Source organism: Palaemon carinicauda, chromosome 12 (genome assembly GCF_036898095.1).
Source record: "Palaemon carinicauda isolate YSFRI2023 chromosome 12, ASM3689809v2, whole genome shotgun sequence".
Taxonomy (NCBI): domain Eukaryota; kingdom Metazoa; phylum Arthropoda; class Malacostraca; order Decapoda; family Palaemonidae; genus Palaemon; species Palaemon carinicauda.
The window spans coordinates 153,569,399-153,588,042 of record NC_090736.1 but is presented as its reverse complement, the minus strand read 5'-3'; the positions used below and the strand labels follow the sequence as shown (position 1 = coordinate 153,588,042).

General features: G+C 45.5%; 1 protein-coding gene across 1 annotated transcript in view; it reads left to right on the top strand.

Annotated features, from left to right (window-relative positions):
* LOC137651340 (haloacid dehalogenase-like hydrolase domain-containing 5) overlaps positions 1 to 18,644 on the top strand; it is a 47,215-nt gene that overhangs the window by 13,870 nt on the left and 14,701 nt on the right. The gene's annotated exons all lie outside the window — the stretch shown is intronic.

Below are 18,644 nucleotides of genomic sequence, written 5' to 3'. Positions count from 1 at the left end.
TTGTTTGTTATTTTGAATAACTGCTAAAATGAAATACGGGATACTTAGCTTCTAATGTTAACATGTATGCTGGTCTCCACCCACCCCCCTGGGTGTGAATCAGCTACATGATCATCGGGTAAGATTAATATTGAAAAATGTTATTTTCCTTAGTAAAATAAATTTTTGAATATACTTACCCGATGATCATGAATTTAAGGACCCTCCCTTCCTCCCCATAGAGACCCAGTGGACCGAGGAGAAAATTGGTTCTTGTTGACAAGAAGTACCTGAGTACCTACTCGACAGATGGCGCTGTTGTTGTACACCCCGACCTGTATAGCGATCGCTGGCGTATCCCGACCTTAGGTTTTTTCTGTCGGGCAACAGAGTTGACAGCTACATGATCATCGGGTAAGTATATTCAAAAATTCATTTTACTAAGGAAAATAACATTTTTTTAAATATTCCCATTTTCTTCCCTTGAATATAAACACACATACCTAGTAAAGATATGGGAATTCCAGCAGTAAGTGTAACTTCTGTGCAATTCTCTGTGTACGTGATCTAAACGATACCGTGTTCCCGAAGGTTACTTTGACAGATAGCGTTAGTAGCCCACTTATGTGTGTAGCTGAAGCTAATGCCGCCAGGGAAAGGGTTATAGCTGTGAGAGATTCAGGAGAAATATTTCAGGTATTCAAAATTTGGAAACTATACTTGAAATGGATACAGTATTGAAAGTTAATTATATGAATTCTTAAGTATAAAGATAAATAAAATTCCTTTTAAATACAGTACTGTAAAATAGTAATCAAATTTTAGAGAAATATCCTTACTATTGTAAGCCTTGCAACACACTATTTGATAAAACCACTATACTTTAATACGAGATGGGACAGAATTACAGCGTGGGTCTAAATCCCTAATTGGCTGAAATTGAACATTTATCATAAACAAATTTCACCGTATCCATGCTAGTTATTATAATTGATAGAACTCTTAGTTTTGCACCAATCAAAATTAACATTCCACTGTCTTTGAAAGGAAATATAGGTAGATGTCTTTAAAACCTACAATAGACATTATAGAGGGTTTCAGATATCCATTCAACCTAATGTAGAACAAGGATTTGGATGAATCGCTTTTGAGAAAAGTTGGTTATACATAATGGCATTTTACTGCAACCTTCTTGGCCACTGACAACAGGTGCCACAGATCTGCGAACTATTTCTTGTGGTAAGAGAGGAGCTTCTTATTAACCTCTTGCATGTCGAAATCCTGAATTGGGTTAAAGCCGGCTGAACCATGGCAAAATGTGAGAATGACATGTAAAACATTCTTATTTCACAAGAGGAGTAATGAACTACCAAGCAAGTAATGGTAAAATTTATACTAATACAGTATTTGCAACCCCCTGACTTGTAGAAAATACAGTAGTTCTAAGTGAATTTTGAGTTTCATGGATATATTTATTACATATTCCACTTTGATTGTAAATATTGGCTTACAAAATGCATCCCTATTTGAATTTTTTTTATTATATAGCTAATTAAACTAGTGATCTTACCTTACTATAATACTGGGGCATCATTTTGAAGCCTAGGATGTACTGAACAGCAACTAGATGCTAACCACAGGAATTCTTATACTGTATTTTACCAAAGTTATTGGGTGGTGTATGTTGCCGGTAGGAAAGGACATTTGGATGGGAATCATATATAAAGTCAAAATAGTTCCCATTGTTTACAAATTTAGCACAATATTGTGTTGTTTATTTAGTGACAGGTTGTAATGGCTATTTTAAGTATTGAATAAAATGAAGAAAGGAAAAAAGGAAAAATAAGATACTTTATGAACAGTTACAACATTAAAACAAATATCTCGTATATGATAATGAATACTGTGTGTAAGGGTTGTCTCCTTTAAAAATTGTTGTAGTGAACGACACCTCGTAGTAACGGGGGATTTTGAGGAGGGAGAAGTCTAATTGGAAAGGGATCTCTGGTAGTGGTATCACTCGCCCCAGTTTTAATACCGACACCCTTTAGGGGTGAGCGAGCTGGATATATTCCTAGCATTCCATACAACTTTTTTCTCTGGTATATTTAGCAGTATTTATACCTTTGAAATGGTGCTTTAAGGAGCATTTCACTGGGCGACACAGGTTGAGCCCAGAAATAGATTTTTCCTTCGTCAAAGTCCTTTATCATTGCACAATGTAAATGCAGTCATAAACAAGCATACCTCATTTCTAATTTTGAGTACTGTACGTTTTTTTTTTTTTTTTCTTGAGATCCTCATTCAGCCCATTATGCTCGCTTACAAATGCACATTTGAATTATATAATCATTCATGCATTTGAATGTTTTGATATACATTTTTTAATCCTAAAGTAAAACAAAACAGTCATGAAGGAGAGAAGTTAAAACTTGAAAAATGTATTATTTCTTTTGATACAGCATACTGTATTCATGGCTATTGAAGTTTATGCTGTAATAACATTATGTAAATGTAGAATTTTCTTCAATGCTGTGGGAATTTGAAAATTCGTCCCTTTAACGATGTCACTGATCTTAAAATATTTTATATGAATTATTCAAAACTTCTCATGTTGTTTCTTTATTTCCTTATTTCATTTCTTTACTGGTGTATTTTTCCCTGTTGGAGGCCTTGTGCTTGTAGCATCCTGCTTTAACAACTAGGGTTGTAGCTTGGCTAGTTATAATAGTAATAATGGTAATAATAATTATCCTTCTAGAAATATTTTTCAATTTTAGTGTATTGACTTCCAATTAAATCTGTAGTTTTTCAATATTAAACTTACCCGATAATCATGTAGCTGTCAACTCCGTTGCCCGACAGAATTCTACGGGAGGGATACGCCAGCTATCACTATACTAGAAGGGGGTGTACTCACCAGCGCCACCTGTGGCCAGGTACTGCAGTACTTCTTGTTGACACCACCTCACTTTTTCCTCTGTCGTGCTTCCGGCAAGACGTTCTGGGATACGCTTATGATTTTGGAGTATTGTTCACGGTCTTTGGTGAAGTATTTCTCTAAGATTTCAGCTTTCGCTATACTGGAAACTTTTCTAATTAGCTTAGATAGCTTTTATTTGGTTTTGATTAATGGTTAACGATCTTTTTGCTTGATTTGGAATCCCCCTTGACTAACTCTTTGATTCAAGATGTCTGACCTTTCACAAGCCCCACCCCATAGACGATGTAGGTCTTGTAATAGGCGTATTCCGAAGGCCTCGGTTGATCCTCACACCGCTTGTTCTGACTGTAGGGAAAGACCCTGTCAGTTGGAAGATCGATGTGAGGAATGCGCCGGACTTTCGGAACTTGAATTTGTTCGATTCCTTAAATATTCAACCAAGTTAGAGAGAGAGAGAGTTAGGAGGAGTTCTTCTCGCTCTTCGCTTTTTTCCTCACCTCATGATCCTCAACCTTTTCCTCCCCCTGTAGTGGCTACCCCCGAACCTACTATTTGTGCTCAACCTGATATGTCCGATGTTTTGCGTGCCATTCAGGCTTTAGGTGACAAAGTGGAATCGGTGGTTAGTGACCATAAGTCTCTTATGGCAGAAGTCAAAGAACTTAAGGTCAAAAGTGCAGTGGGAGGTGATAGTGCCAGTGCTGTGCCAAGTGCTAGTGTCAGTGCGGTGCCAAGTGCTAGTGTCAGTGTCAGTGTTGTGCGTGAGGGTACTTCTGTGCGTGCCAGTCGTCCTCCCAGTCCGGGACCTCTTGCAAGCTCCCAAGCCCAGGGGAGAAGCAATGTCGAAGGGCAAAAGGGTTCGGCAGGCCTTGATCGGCGCACAGAAGTATCCTCGGTGGTTGCGGGCGTGTCTTACAGAGACCGTCACTCCCACCCGCAGACGATTGAGCCCGTCTTTTACTCGTCTGCAGAAGAAATGTCGGGGAGAAAACGCTGGACTCAGGTCTCAAGACCTCTCAAACGCAAAGTCCAGACCTCAAGAGTTCTACAACCTGGTTGCAGTCATTGGATTAGCTCTGACTCTCCGCAGTCATCAGGTGACTGCACACCTCCTAAGAGAGGTAAGGTGATGCCGCAACAGACCTCATCTTCTGTTAAGGCTTTGCCTCAGCAGACCTTAGCGTCTGTTGACCCCAAGATGACTTTGCTGCAGTCCATGCAGTCACAGCTTGCGGTCTTAATGCGTGAGTTTCAGGCTGAGAAGGTTACACCTCCTCCTGCGAGCGCTCCGCCTCACCGCAGTCCAGTCTGCCAGGCGTACGAAGTTGAGGTTCCTCAGGCTACCTTACCGCGTTCTGAGTTGCCAGTTACCAGCGGTGTGCAGCAACCTCCGCCTTCCTTAAGGCAACCTCAGCAATGGGAGCAGGAGTCTTATGCCTTACTTCCTCCGCTCCCTCTTGCGGTTAATCCAGCGAGGCAACAACCTCTTGAGGTACGACAACCTCTTCCATCCATGAGCCAGCCACCTCAGCACTCGCTGCAGCGACCTCAACCCTCCTCAAGGCGAGAGCCTCAACTCCTTAGGCTAGCACCTCAGGAACCTCAACTCGCGAGACAGGAACTGCGTTCTGCGCAGCCACTACCTCAACTCTCGCAGCTCACACCTCAGGAACCTCAACTCGTTCCTCAGGAACCTGCTACTGCGCATCCGCAACCCTCACAGCAAGCGCAACTCTTGAGACAAGAAACTCATGCTAGGAGTCAGCCACCTCAACCCATGCGCCTACCTTCCTCTACTCTTCTTGACCAGTCTTTGCAGCCTGAACCTCAGGTTTTAACTCAGCAACAGAGACTTGAGGATGAAACCACAAGTGTTTATGCACCCGCTTGTTCAGATTCTGCTGTTCAGCATACCGCTGTTACATTACCTCTCACTTCGCTACACTCTGGTGATGAGGTTTCTGAGGAGGAAGCTGCGCACCTGGATCCCTCATCAGACGTGGAAGAACCCAAGTCTTCTCCTCTACCCATTGACTTTCGTAAGGTCCTGGCTCTTTTCAGAGAGGTATACCCGGACCATTTTGTTTCTGCTACCCCCCGCTCTCCTCCATCTGAGTTTTCGCTGGGCATGCAACCTGTTAAGTCAACTTATACTAAGCTCGTCTTTGCTAGGTCCTCTAAGAGAGCTTTAAGAATATTAGGGGAGTGGTTGCAGTCCAAACAGCAACTAGGGAAGACTTCCTTTGTGTTCCCACCTACTAAGCTCACTTCTAAGGCGGGCGTATGGTATGCCACAGGAGAGGAACCAGGCTTGGGAGTCCCTGCCTCTGCCCAGGCTGACTTCTCAAGTTTGGTCGACTCTCCTCGTAGATCAGCAATGAGGCGCTCTAAGGTTTGCTGGACCTTTTCCGATTTAGACCACTTCTTAAAGGGTGTATTTCGTGCCTTTGAGATTTTCAATTTTCTAGACTGGTGCCTGGGGCCTTGAGCAAGAAGACCTCCCCTGCGGACAAGGACTCAGCCATGCTTTTAATGTCCTGCATGGATAAAGCAATTCGGGATGGGTCTGGCGAGCTTGCATCAATGTTTGTTTCAGGAGTTCTTAAGAAAAGGGAGCAACTTTGCACCTTTCTTTCTTCCAGCATCACACCTTGTCAAAGGTCTCAACTCCTTTTTGCTCCGCTTTCTAAGTTCTTGTTCCCCGAAGAGCTTATCAAGGATTTGTCTGCGGCCATGATTCAGAAGGACACTCATGATCTTGTGGCCTCTTCAGCTCGTAAGGCTAAGGTTGCTCCCTCAGTTCCCAGGACTTACCGCACCCCAGTGGCTGATACTCCTGCTACAAGGTTTATTCCGCCCTTTCGTGGCAGAGCCCCCAGCCGAGGAAGCTCCCGTCCAGACTCTTCCAGGAGCAGGTCTAGGAAAGGTCCCAAGACTTCAAAAGGCAAACACTGACTCTCCTCCTCTCCAGACAGCAGTAGGAGCCAGACTCAAGACCTTCTGGCAAGCTTGGGAAAGGAGAGGTGCAGACGCCCAGTCTGTCAGGTGGCTCAGGGAGGGTTACAGGATACCATTCTGCCGCAAACCCCCTCTTACCACTTCTCCCATCAACCTCTCTCCCAACTACAAGGAAAAGGACAAGAGGCTAGCGTTACACCAGGAGGTGTCGCTCCTGTTACAGAAGAAGGCAGTGGTTATAGTCCGGGACCATCAATCCCCGGGCTTCTACAACCGTCTCTTTCTGGTGGCCAAGAAGACAGGAGGTTGGAGACCGGTGCTGGACGTCAGCGCGCTCAATGCTTATGTCACCAAGCAGACGTTCACTATGGAGACGACGAAGTCGGTCCTAGCAGCGGTCAGGCAGGAGGACTGGATGGTCTCGTTGGATCTGAAAGACGCTTACTTTCACGTTCCTATTCATCCAGACTCCCAACCTTTCCTGAGATTCGTTTTTGGAAAGGTTGTGTACCAATTCCAAGCCCTGTGTTTTGGCCTAAGCACAGCTCCTATGGTGTTTACGCATCTGATGAGGAATATTGCAAAATTCCTCCACTTATCGGACATCAGAGCCTCCCTTTACCTAGACGACTGGCTGTTAAGAGCCTCCACGAGTCGTCGCTGTCTGGAGAGTCTCAACTGGACTTTGGACTTGATCAAGGAACTGGGTCTGTTAGTCAACTTAGAAAAGTCCCAGCTCATTCCCTCCCAATCCATAGTTTACCTGGGAATGGAGATTCGGAGTCAGGATTTTCGGGCTTTTCCATCGGCCCCAAGGATAAGCCAAGCCCTAGATTGCATCCTGAGCATGCTGAAGAGGAACAGTTGCTCGGTGAGACAGTGGATGAGTCTCACAGGGACCCTGTCATCGTTAGCCCTGTTCGTCGAGTTAGGGAGACTCCACCTCCGCCCTCTCCAATTCCATCTAGCAGCTCATTGGGACAAGGATTTGACGCTCGAAGCAGTCTCTATCCCTGTCACCAAAGAGATGAAGACCACTCTCTTGTGGTGGAAGACCAACCTCCTTCTCAAGGAGGGCCTATCGTTAGCGATTCAGACCCCCAATCTTCATCTCTTCTCGGATGCATCAGACTCGGGCTGGGGCGCGACCTTGAACGGACAGGAATGCTCGGGAACGTGGAACAGGGAACAGGAATCGCTCCACATCAACTGCAAGGAGCTACTGGCAGTTCATATGGCCCTAATGAACTTCAAGTCCCTCCTGCTAGGCAAGGTGGTGGAGGTGAACTCCGACAACACCACAGCCTTGGCTTACATCTCCAAGCAGGGAGGGACCCATTCGAGGAACCTGTACCAGATAGCAAGGGACCTCCTCATTTGGTCAAGAAGTCTAAACCTCTCTCTAGTAACGAGGTTCATTCAGGGCAACATGAACGTCTCAGCAGATCGCCTAAGCAGAAAAGATCAAGTCATCCCCACGGAATGGACCCTTCACAAGAGCGTGTGCAACAGACTTTGGACCTTGTGGGGTCAGCCTACGATAGATCTGTTTGCCACCTCCATGACCAAGAGGCTTCCTTTGTACTGTTCCCCAGTTCCAGACCCAGCAGCAGTTCATGTGGATGCTTTTCTGCTGAATTGGTCCCATCTCGACCTTTACGCATTCCCACCGTTCAAGATCATCAACAGAGTCATTCAGAAGTTCGTCTCGCACGAAGGGACACGGCTGACGCTGGTTGCTCCCCTTTGGCCTGCAAGAGAATGGTTCACAGAGGTACTACAATGGCTGGTCGACGTCCCCAGGACTCTCCCTCTAAGAGTGGACCTTCTACGTCAACCTCACGTAGACAAGGTGCACCCAAACCTCCACGCTCTTCGTCTGACTGCCTTCAGACTGTCGAAAGATTCGCTAGAGCTAGAGGCTTTTCGAAGGAGGCAGCCAGTGCGATTGCCAGAGCAAGGAGGGTATCCACTCGTAGAGTCTACCAATCCAAGTGGGAAGTCTTCCGAAGCTGGTGTAGAGCCAATGCAGTTTCCTCTACCAATACCTCTGTAACCCAAATAGCTGACTTCCTATTACATCTAAGGAATGAGAGATCCCTTTCGGCTCCTACGATTAAAGGGTACAGGAGTATGTTGGCTTCAGTTCTCCGCCACAGAGGTTTGGACCTTTCTTCCAACAAGGACCTTCAAGACATCCTTAAGTCTTTTGAGACTTCTAAAGAACGTCGTTTACCCACTCCAGGCTGGAATCTAGACGTAGTCTTAAGGTTCCTTATGTCTCCTAGGTTCGAACCTCTCCAGTCAGCTTCCTTCAAGGACCTTACCCTCAAGACTCTTTTCCTCGTCTGCCTTGCAACAGCTAAAAGAGTCAGTGAGGTTCATGCCTTCAGCAAGAACATTGGGTTCACATCCGAATCTGCAACATGTTCTTTACAGCTCGGATTTTTAGCTAAGAATGAACTTCCTTCACGTCCTTGGCCTAGATCGTTTGAAATTCCTAGCCTTTCCAACATGGTGGGTAACGAGCTAGAAAGAGTTCTTTGCCCTGTCAGAGCTCTGAAATATTATCTTAATAGGTCAAAACCTATACGAGGACAGTCAGAAGCCTTATGGTGTGCAATCAAGAAACCTTCGATGCCCATGTCCAAAAACGGAGTTTCGTATTATATAAGGCTTCTGATTAGAGAAGCCCATTCTCACATGAAGGATGAAGACCTTGCTTTGCTGAAGGTAAGGACCCACGAAGTGAGAGCCGTAGCCACTTCGATGGCCTTTAATAAGAACCGTTCTCTGCAGAGCATTATGGATGCAACTTATTGGAGGAGCAAGTCAGTGTTTGCATCATTTTATCTTAAAGATGTCCAGTCTCTTTACGAGAACTGCTACACCCTGGGACCATTCGTAGCAGCGAGTGCAGTAGTAGGTGAGGGCTCAGCCACTACATTCCCTTAATCCCATAACCTTTTTTAACCTTTCTCTTGAATGCTTTTATTGTTGTTTTTTGGGTTGTTACGGTAGGCTAAGAAGCCTTCCGCATCCTTTTTTGATTTGGCGGGTGGTCAATTCATTCTTGAGAAGCGCCTGGGTTAGAGGTTGTGTAGAGGTCCTTTAGTATGGGTTGCAGCCCTGTATACTTTAGCACCTTAGAGTTGATTCAGCCTCCTAAGAGGAACGCTGCGCTCAGTAAGGAAGACGAACTTAATAAAGGCAGAGTAACGGTTCAAGTCGACTTCCTTACCAGGTACTTATTATTTCATTGTTATTCTGAAATAACTGATTATATGAAATACGGGATACTTAGCTATCCTTTAGTCATGTACACTGGTTTTCACCCACCCCCCTGGGTGTGAATCAGCTACATGATTATCGGGTAAGTTTAATATTGAAAAATGTTATTTTCATTAGTAAAATAAATTTTTGAATATACTTACCCGATAATCATGATTTAATTGACCCACCCTTCCTCCCCATAGAGAACCAGTGGACCGAGGAAAAAGTGAGGTGGTGTCAACAAGAAGTACTGCAGTACCTGGCCACAGGTGGCGCTGGTGAGTACACCCCCTTCTAGTATAGTGATAGCTGGCGTATCCCTCCCGTAGAATTCTGTCGGGCAACGGAGTTGACAGCTACATGATTATCGGGTAAGTATATTCAAAAATTTATTTTACTAATGAAAATAACATTTTTCTAAATTTCCTAATGACAACTTTTTGTGAAATGATGGTTAGTATCGCGGAATACTTGTATGCTGTACTTCAAGTACCAATTTAAAGGTTTAAAGGCCACTCATGAGTGGCAGAGGCAAGGGACAGTGACATTGCCCTATCAAGCAGGACAATATCTTAGAGACTTACCATATATACCATATAATCAGCACCCAAGCCTCCTGTCCATCCAAGATTGGCCCAGGGAGGGCCAGGCAATGGCTGCGGATGACTCAGCAGATAGACCTATAGGCACCCCTAAACCCCCGACCCTTAGCTCGCAAGGATAGTGAGGTTGCAGCGACCAAAGGAGCTAACTAGTTTGAGCAGGACTCGAACCCCAGTCTGGCATTCACCAGTTAGGGATGTTACCACACCAGCCACCACCATTTTCTTTCCTTAGTTTTCAAATAGGATGAATTTTTTTTTTTTTTTTTTTTTTTTTTTTTTTTTTTTTTTAGGACATTGCAATAGTCTAGTCAATTTTAAACATGCCTGTTGAAAACAGCTCCCTTCTGCCTGTTTCTTTTTATCAGTTTCCATCAGTCTCTTCCTGTTTAAGTTTGTAGCTTAGTCTTGATTCATTAAGGTTTTTATGAGCCCTCTTATTTACTTTCACACCGGAAAATATTGAGAAATACTACAGGGCACGGGCCCATTCGAACATGAGACTGGCTGAATGAAGATCAACAAGCTGTGACACATCTGTCACTTTCTTGTCTCCTTTTTCACCCTTCATTTGAAAAACAAAATTCTTCTGGGCAATTCTTTGAAAGTCAAAAGATATCTTGTCAAGCTACCTACACAGTACATTTTCTTATTACTGTACAGTAATCTTGGTATTGAATAAATTCCCAATACTTTTGTCATTATTAGCAAATGGAAGTTTAGTAAATTGTATATTAGAATAATTTATGCAAGGCTGAGCTTCTAACAAACCTGTCGGTAGATATGTCATGTCTGTTAAAGGCCTTTTTTACCAATTTCTTATGAGGATGTGGACATAGAAATTAATAATTTACAGTAGTACTTGTATACTTAAATTGTTGTGTAATTGTGTATGAGGTCAGATGGTGAAGAATATTCTTGAATTAAATTAGCTTGTTTAATGTTAACTTTGTGTGAAAGAAGAACAAATTTTCAACAGAAAATTGGACAGATTTGAAAGAGAAACAAAATCTGTTTTACATGTGTAGACATAACATTACTGATGTTCGTACCCGAATGATTCTTGCTGTGTTTTAATTTGTTGACTGCACGGTTTGAGGATGCCATGGCATCACTAAAATGGGTTTACATTCTCTCTCTCTTTCTCTCTACCATATGTCAGACAATAGGATTACAGTAAATACTGCCAAACTCAAGCTGCTATTGATATTAGTCTTGGCAGTGTCATGGTCCTCTTTGCCATGTAAAAGTAGGTCATGAATTTGCTTCTTGTCTGGCACAATTCTGATTGGAATTCTAAAGGTAGAGTTTAAAGGAAATTTACTTAGCATCTATTGTACAAAATATGTACAGTACAATACATGTACAGTACAATACATTCAATCTTGAATCATCTATACTATATTGTGTTGTGTGAAGTAACTGGTATAATTTAGGGAATCTCCCTCGAAACTTATATGTGAATATGATGGAATTGAATTATAACATGGTGATATCCAAGTTGATATTGTCAACACAGCAGTACTGTACATTAGTATGCACTGTACATAAATTTACAAAATTTATATCTTGGGTTTTTCCATTGGGAAAATGGTTGTGCAACAAAACCATTATTTTAAGAATTTATTGGTGATTTTTTATCATTCACTTAAATTGTACTGTACTGTGTGTTAGATTGGCATTAGCTTTAAGAAGAATTTTGCAGATCTCTAAGAATTTAGCTTTAAAAATAATTTTGCAGATCTCTAAGAATTTCTGTTAACCCTAGAGTTCAATATTTATATATTTCTAATCCTACTGGTAATTCATTGTTTTCAATATTAAACTTACCCGATAATCATGTAGCTGTCAACTCCGTTGCCCGACAGAATTCTATGGAGGGATACGCCAGCTATCACAATACTAGAAGGGGGTGTACTCACCAGCGCCACCTGTGGCCAGGTACTCAATCATTTGTTGTTTACACCTCCTCAATTATTCCTCTGTCGTGCCTCCGGCTAGACGTTCTGGGATACGCTCATGGTCTTCGAGTTTATTCTCGCTTATTTGGTGATGTATTCTCTTTGATTTACGGCTGTCGCATTACTAGAAACCTTCAGATATTAGCTAGATAGCTTTTATTTAATTCAGTTAACGATTTTTTGCTTGTTTTTTGGATCTCCCTTTGACTTCTCTTGAAAACAAAATGTCTGACATTTCGCAAGCCCCCTCCCATAGACGATGTAGGTCTTGCAATAGGCGTATTCCGAAGGTCTCGGTAGATCCTCACACCGCTTGTTCTGACTGTAGGGACAGACCCTGTCAGTTAGAAAATCGATGTGAGGAATGCGCCGGACTTTCGGAATTGGATTTTGTCCGACTTTTGAAGTATTCTTCTAAGTTAGAGAGAATTAGAGCTAGGAGGAGTTCGTCTCACTCTTCTTTATTTTCCTCATCTCATGATCCCCAACCTGATCCTACCCCTGTAGTGGCTACCCCCGATCCTACTGTGTGCCCTCCGCCTGATATGTCAGTGGTTTTACGCGCTATTCAGGCTTTAGGCGATAAGGTAGAGTCAGTGGTAAGTGACCATAAGTCTCTGATGGCCGAAGTGAAAGAGTTGAAGGCCAAGAGTGCAGTGGGTGAAGTTAGTGCCAGTGCTGTGACGAGTGCTAGTGTCGGTGCAGTGCCTTGTACTAGTGTTAGTGCCAGTGTGGTGCGTGGGGATTTTTCTGTGCGAGCCAGTCGTTCTCCCAGTCCGGGACCTCTTGCAAGCTCCCATGCCCAGGGGAGAAGCAATGTCGAAGGGCATAAGGGTTCGGCAGGCCTTGTTAGGCGCACAGAATTATCCTCAGTGGTTGCGGGCGTGTCTTCCACAGACCGTCACTCCCACTTGCAGACGATTGAGCCCGTCTTCCGCTCGTCCGCTGATCTTCTCTCGGGGAAGAAACGTTGGTCTCAGGTCTCTAGACCGCTTAAACGCAGAGTCCAGCCATCGAGTGCTCAACCAGGTTGCAGTAGTTGGCTCAGCTCTGACTCGCCTCAGTCATCTAGCGACTGTACTCCGCCCAAGAGGAGTAAGGTACAACAGAGCTGCACCGGTGGTGCAACCACTGTTATGGCTTTACCTCAGTCTGCCACTGTCTCTGCTGATCCCAAGTGGTCTATGCTTCAGTCCATGCAAGCTCAGCTGTCGGACATGATGCGTGAGTGTCGTGCTGAGAGTGTTGCTCCTCCTGCACCTGTGGTGCACCAACCTCCTGCACCCGTTCAGCCTGTGCTGCACCCGCCTGCACCGGTGGTGCACCTACCTCCTGCACCCGTTCAGCCTGTGCTGCACCCGTCTGTACCGGTGGTGCACCAACCTCCTGCACCCGTTCAACCTGTGCTGCACCCTCCTGCACCGGTGGTGCACCAACCTTCTGCACCCGTTCAGCCTGTGCTGCTCCCACCTGCACCGGTGGTGCACCAACCTCCTGCACTCGCTGCACCCAGTCGCAGCTCCATCTGCCAGGCATACGAGGTTGAACCACTTTCTGTGTTCACTGTTCCCAGTGTTGTTCAGCATCAGCCTTCTTTAAGGCAACCTTCGGTTTGGGATCAGGAGGATTACTCCACTCTTCCTCCTCCTCCCCGGGCTGCTCCACCGGCGGTGCAACTCTCGGTGGAAGTACAACAACCTCTTCCACCTGTGAGTCAGTCTCCTCAGTTGCTGCACCGAGCTCTACCCGTGCACCCTGATCCTGCTCCTCAGACATCTCTGCTTGCGGGATCTTTACCTTGTTCTGCACAGCCTCGGTCTCTTCACGCTCCACTCATACCACAGGAACAGGAACGGACTACTCCGCCTCCGTCCTCCGTTCAGCTGGTGCATTCCTTGGGTGCAACTCTTGCTAGGAGTCATCCTCCTTCACCCTTGCACCTGCCTTCTGCTCCGACTGTTGTTCAACCTATGCAGTCTGAACCTCAGGTTTTCCCTCAAGTTGAGGTAACCTCTGCTGTTGTTCCTGCCCATTCTGACTCTGCGGTTCAGCATTCTGGTCCTTTTGCTTCGCTACCCTCTGCTGATGAAGTGTCGGATGATGAGGAGGCACATCTTGATCCCTCATCAGACGTGGAGGAGTCTAAGCCTTCTCCATTGTCTGTTGATTTTAGAAAGGTCTTGGCTCTACTCAGGGAGCTTTACCCTGACCACTTCGTCTCTGCTGTTCCCCGCTCTCCTCCATCTGAGTTTTCGCTAGGCGTGCAACAAGCTAAGTCGTGCTATACTAAGCTTGTCCTAGCTAGATCCTCCAAGAGGGCCTTAAGGATCTTAGGGGATTGGCTTCAGTCTAAACAACACCTGGGCAAGACTTCCTTCATGTTCCCTCCAACGAAGCTCGCATCGAAAGGTTGCGTTTGGTATGCCACAGGGGAAGCACCAGGCTTGGGAGTTCCTGCCTCTGCCCAGGCTGACTTCTCAAGTCTGGTGGACTCGCCTAGGAGGACTGCGATGAGACGCTCGAAGGTTTGTTGGACCTTCTCAGACCTGGATCACCTTCTGAAAGGGTTGTTCAGAGCTTTCGAGATGTTCAATTTTCTCGACTGGTGCCTGGGAGCCCTCAGCAAGAAAACATCTCCTGCGGACAAAGACTCTGCCATGTTAATTATGTCCTGCATGGATAAGGCTATCAGGGATGGATCGGGTGAGCTAGCGTCGTTATTTGTATCAGGGGTGTTGAAGAAAAGAGAACAACTGTGTTCCTTCCTCTCAGCCAGCATTACACCGTGCCAGCGGTCTCAGCTCCTTTTTGCTCCACTCTCTAAGTTCCTCTTTCCAGAGGAGCTAGTTAAGGACTTGTCGGCTGCCCTGATACAGAAGGACACGCACGATCTTGTAGCTTCATCGGCTCGTAAGTCTAAGGTTTCCACCTCTGTCCCCAAGACTTATCGCTCTCCAGTGGCTGATACCCCGGCCACTAGGTTCATACCGCCCTTTCGTGGTAGAGCCCCCAGCCGAGGAAGCTCCCGTCCAGACTCTCACAGGGGCAAGTCTAAGAAAGGACCCAGGACATCCAAGGGAAAACACTGACTCTCAGATTCTCCAGACAACAGTAGGTGCCAGGCTCAAGATCTTCTGGCAAGCCTGGGAGAAGAGAGGTGCAGACGCACAGTCTGTCAGTTGGCTGAGGTACGGTTACAAGATTCCATTCTGCCTCAAACCGCCTCTGACCACATCGCCCATCAACCTCTCTCCCAACTACAAAGAAGAGGACAAGAGGCTAGCTTTGCAACAGGAGGTGTCGCTACTTGTGCAGAAGAAGGCAGTGGTTATAGTCCGGGACCATCAATCCCCGGGCTTCTACAACCGTCTCTTTCTTGTGGCCAAAAAGACAGGAGGTTGGAGACCGGTGCTGGACGTCAGCTCTCTCAACGAGTATGTCACCAAGCAGACGTTCACAATGGAGACGACCAAGTCGGTCTTAGCAGCGGTCAGACAGGAGGACTGGATGGTCTCATTGGACTTGAAAGATGCATACTTTCACGTTCCCATTCATCCAGACTCCCAACCTTTCCTGAGATTCGTTTTCGGAAAGGTTGTCTATCAGTTCCAAGCCCTGTGTTTTGGCCTAAGCACAGCTCCTTTGGTCTTTACTCATCTGATGAGGAATGTAGCGAAATTCCTGCACTTATCGAACATCAGAGCCTCCCTCTACCTAGACGACTGGCTGTTGAGAGCCTCCACGAGTCGTCGTTGTCTGGAGAACCTCTCTTGGACTTTAGATCTAATCAGAGACCTAGGTCTATTAGTCAATTTAGAGAAATCTCAACTCATTCCCTCCCAATCCATTGTGTATCTGGGAATGGAGATTCAGAGTCGGGATTTTCGGGCTTTTCCATCGGCCCCCAGGATAAACCAAGCCCTAGAGTGCATCATGAGCATGCTGAAGAGGAGCAATTGCTCAGTGAGACAGTGGATGAGTCTCACAGGGACCCTCTCATCTCTGGCCCTGTTTGTCGAGCTGGGGAGACTCCACCTCCGCCCTCTTCAATTCCATCTTGCAGCTCATTGGGACAAGGGCTCGACTCTAGAAGCAGTCTCTATCCCTATCAACCAAGAGATGAAGACCACTCTCCGGGGGTGGAAGCACAATCTTCTTCTCAAGGAGGGTCTATCATTGGCCATCCAGACCCCCCATCTTCTTCTCTTCTCGGATGCATCGGACTCGGGCTGGGGTGCGACCTTGGACGGACGGGAATGCTCAGGAGTGTGGAACAAGGAACAAGGATTACTCCACATCAATTGCAAGGAACTGTTAGCAGTCCATCTTGCCCTGTTGAACTTCAAGTCCCTCCTGCTAGGCAAAGTGGTGGAGGTGAATTCAGACAACACCACAGCCTTGGCTTACATCTCCAAGCAAGGAGGGACCCATTCGAGGAGCCTTTACGAGATCGCAAGGGACCTCCTCATTTGGTCAAGAGGTCTAAACCTCACTCTGGTCACGAGGTTCATCCAGGGCGATATGAATGTTTCAGCGGATCGCCTCAGCAGAAGGAATCAGGTCATTCCCACGGAATGGACCCTCCACAAGAGTGTGTGCAACAGACTTTGGACGTTGTGGGGTCAGCCTACCATAGACCTGTTTGCCACCTCCATCACCAAGAGACTTCCGCTTTATTGTTCCCCTGTTCCAGACCCTGCAGCGGTTCATGTAGATGCTTTCCTTCTGAACTGGTCCCATCTCGACCTGTACGCATTCCCTCCGTTCAAGATCATAAACAAAGTTATGCAGAAATTCGTCTCGCACGAAGGGACACGGTTGACGCTGGTTGCTCCCCTTTGGCCTGCAAGAGAATGGTACACAGAGGTACGTCAATGGCTAGTAGACTTCCCCAGGACTCTACCTCTAAGAGTGGACCTTCTACGTCAACCACACGTAGACAGGTTGCACCCAAACCTCCACGCTCTTCGACTGACTGCCTTCAGACTGTCGAAAGATTCGCTAGAGCTAGAGGCTTTTCGAAGGAGGCAGCCAGTGCGATTGCCAGAGCTAGAAGAATTTCCACTCGTAGAGTCTACCAGTCTAAGTGGGAGGTCTTCCGAAGCTGGTGTAGAGCCAATTCAATATCCTCTACCAATACCTCTGTGATCCAAATAGCTGACTTCCTGATTCATCTTAGGAATGAGAGATCCCTTTCTACTTCTACAATTAAAGGGTATAGGAGCATGTTGGCCTCAGTCCTCCGCCATAGGGGTTTGGACCTGTCTTCCAACAAGGACCTTCAAGACATTCTCAAGTCTTTTGAGACGTCTAAAGAACGTCGTCCTTCCACTCCAGGCTGGAATCTGGACGTAGTCTTAAGGTTCCTTATGACATCTAGGTTCGAACCTCTCCAGTCAGCTTCCTTCAAGGATCTTACCCTCAAGACTGCTTTTCTCGTTTGCCTTGCCACAGCTAAGAGAGTCAGTGAGGTTCATGCCTTCAGCAAGAACATTGGTTTCACAACCGAATCAGCTACATGTTCTTTTCAGCTTGGATTCCTAGCAAAGAACGAGCTTCCTTCACGTCCTTGGCCTAGATCGTTCGAAATACCTAGCCTCTCCAACATGGTAGGTAACGAACTAGAGAGAGTTCTTTGCCCTGTCAGAGCTCTCAAATATTATCTGAAGAGGTCTAAACCTATTCGAGGACAGTCAGAAGCCTTATGGTGTGCCATCAAGAAACCCTCGAGACCCATGTCCAAGAATGGGCTTTCGTACTATATAAGGCTTCTGATCAGAGAAGCACATTCTCACTTAAAGGAGGAAGACCTTGCGTTGCTGAAGGTAAGGACCCACGAAGTAAGAGCTGTTGCTACTTCGTTGGCCTTTAATAAAAACCGTTCTCTGCAAAGCATTATGGATGCAACCTATTGGAGGAGCAAGTCAGTGTTTGCATCATTTTATCTGAAAGATGTCCAGTCTCTTTACGAGAACTGCTACACCCTGGGACCATTCGTAGCAGCGAGTGCAGTAGTAGGTGAGGGCTCAGCCACTACATTCCCATAATCCCATAACCTTTTTTTTAACCTTTCTCTTGAATACTTTTATTGTTGTTTTTATGGTTGTTACGGTAGGCTAAGAAGCCTTCCGCATCCTTGGATTTGGCGGGTGGTCTATTCATTCTTGAGAAGCGCCTGGGTTAAAGGTTTGGTAGAGGTCCTTTAGTAGGGTTGCAACCCCTTGTACTTTGGCACCTTTGGGTTGATTCAGCCTCCAAGAGGAACGCTGCGCTCAGTAAGGAAGACGAACTTTAAATAAAAGGCAGAGTAACGGTTCTATTCGACTTCCTTACCAGGTACTTATTATTTCATTGTTATTTGAGATAACTGTTATATGAAATTTGGGGATACTTAGCTATCCTTTAATCATGTGCACTGGTTTTCACCCACCTCCCTGGGTGTGAATCAGCTACATGATTATCGGGTAAGTTTAATATTGAAAAATGTTATTTTTATTAATAAAATAAATTTTTGAATATACTTACCCGATAATCATGATTTAATCGACCCTCCCTTTCCTCCCCAGAGAGAACCAGTGGACCGAGGAATAATTGAGGAGGTGTAAACAACAAATGATTGAGTACCTGGCCACAGGTGGCGCTGGTGAGTACACCCCCTTCTAGTATTGTGATAGCTGGCGTATCCCTCCATAGAATTCTGTCGGGCAACGGAGTTGACAGCTACATGATTATCGGGTAAGTATATTCAAAAATTTATTTTATTAATAAAAATAACATTTTTATAACTGGATGGATTCATTTGAAATGTTTTCAGTGACCGTTTTATTGTTAAAGTATCTAAAAATTTTACCAATTCCTGTTTTCTTTTAATTACTTACTAGAAATCATGTAATTTAACAACATCTAGTAGCCCACTAACAACCTATC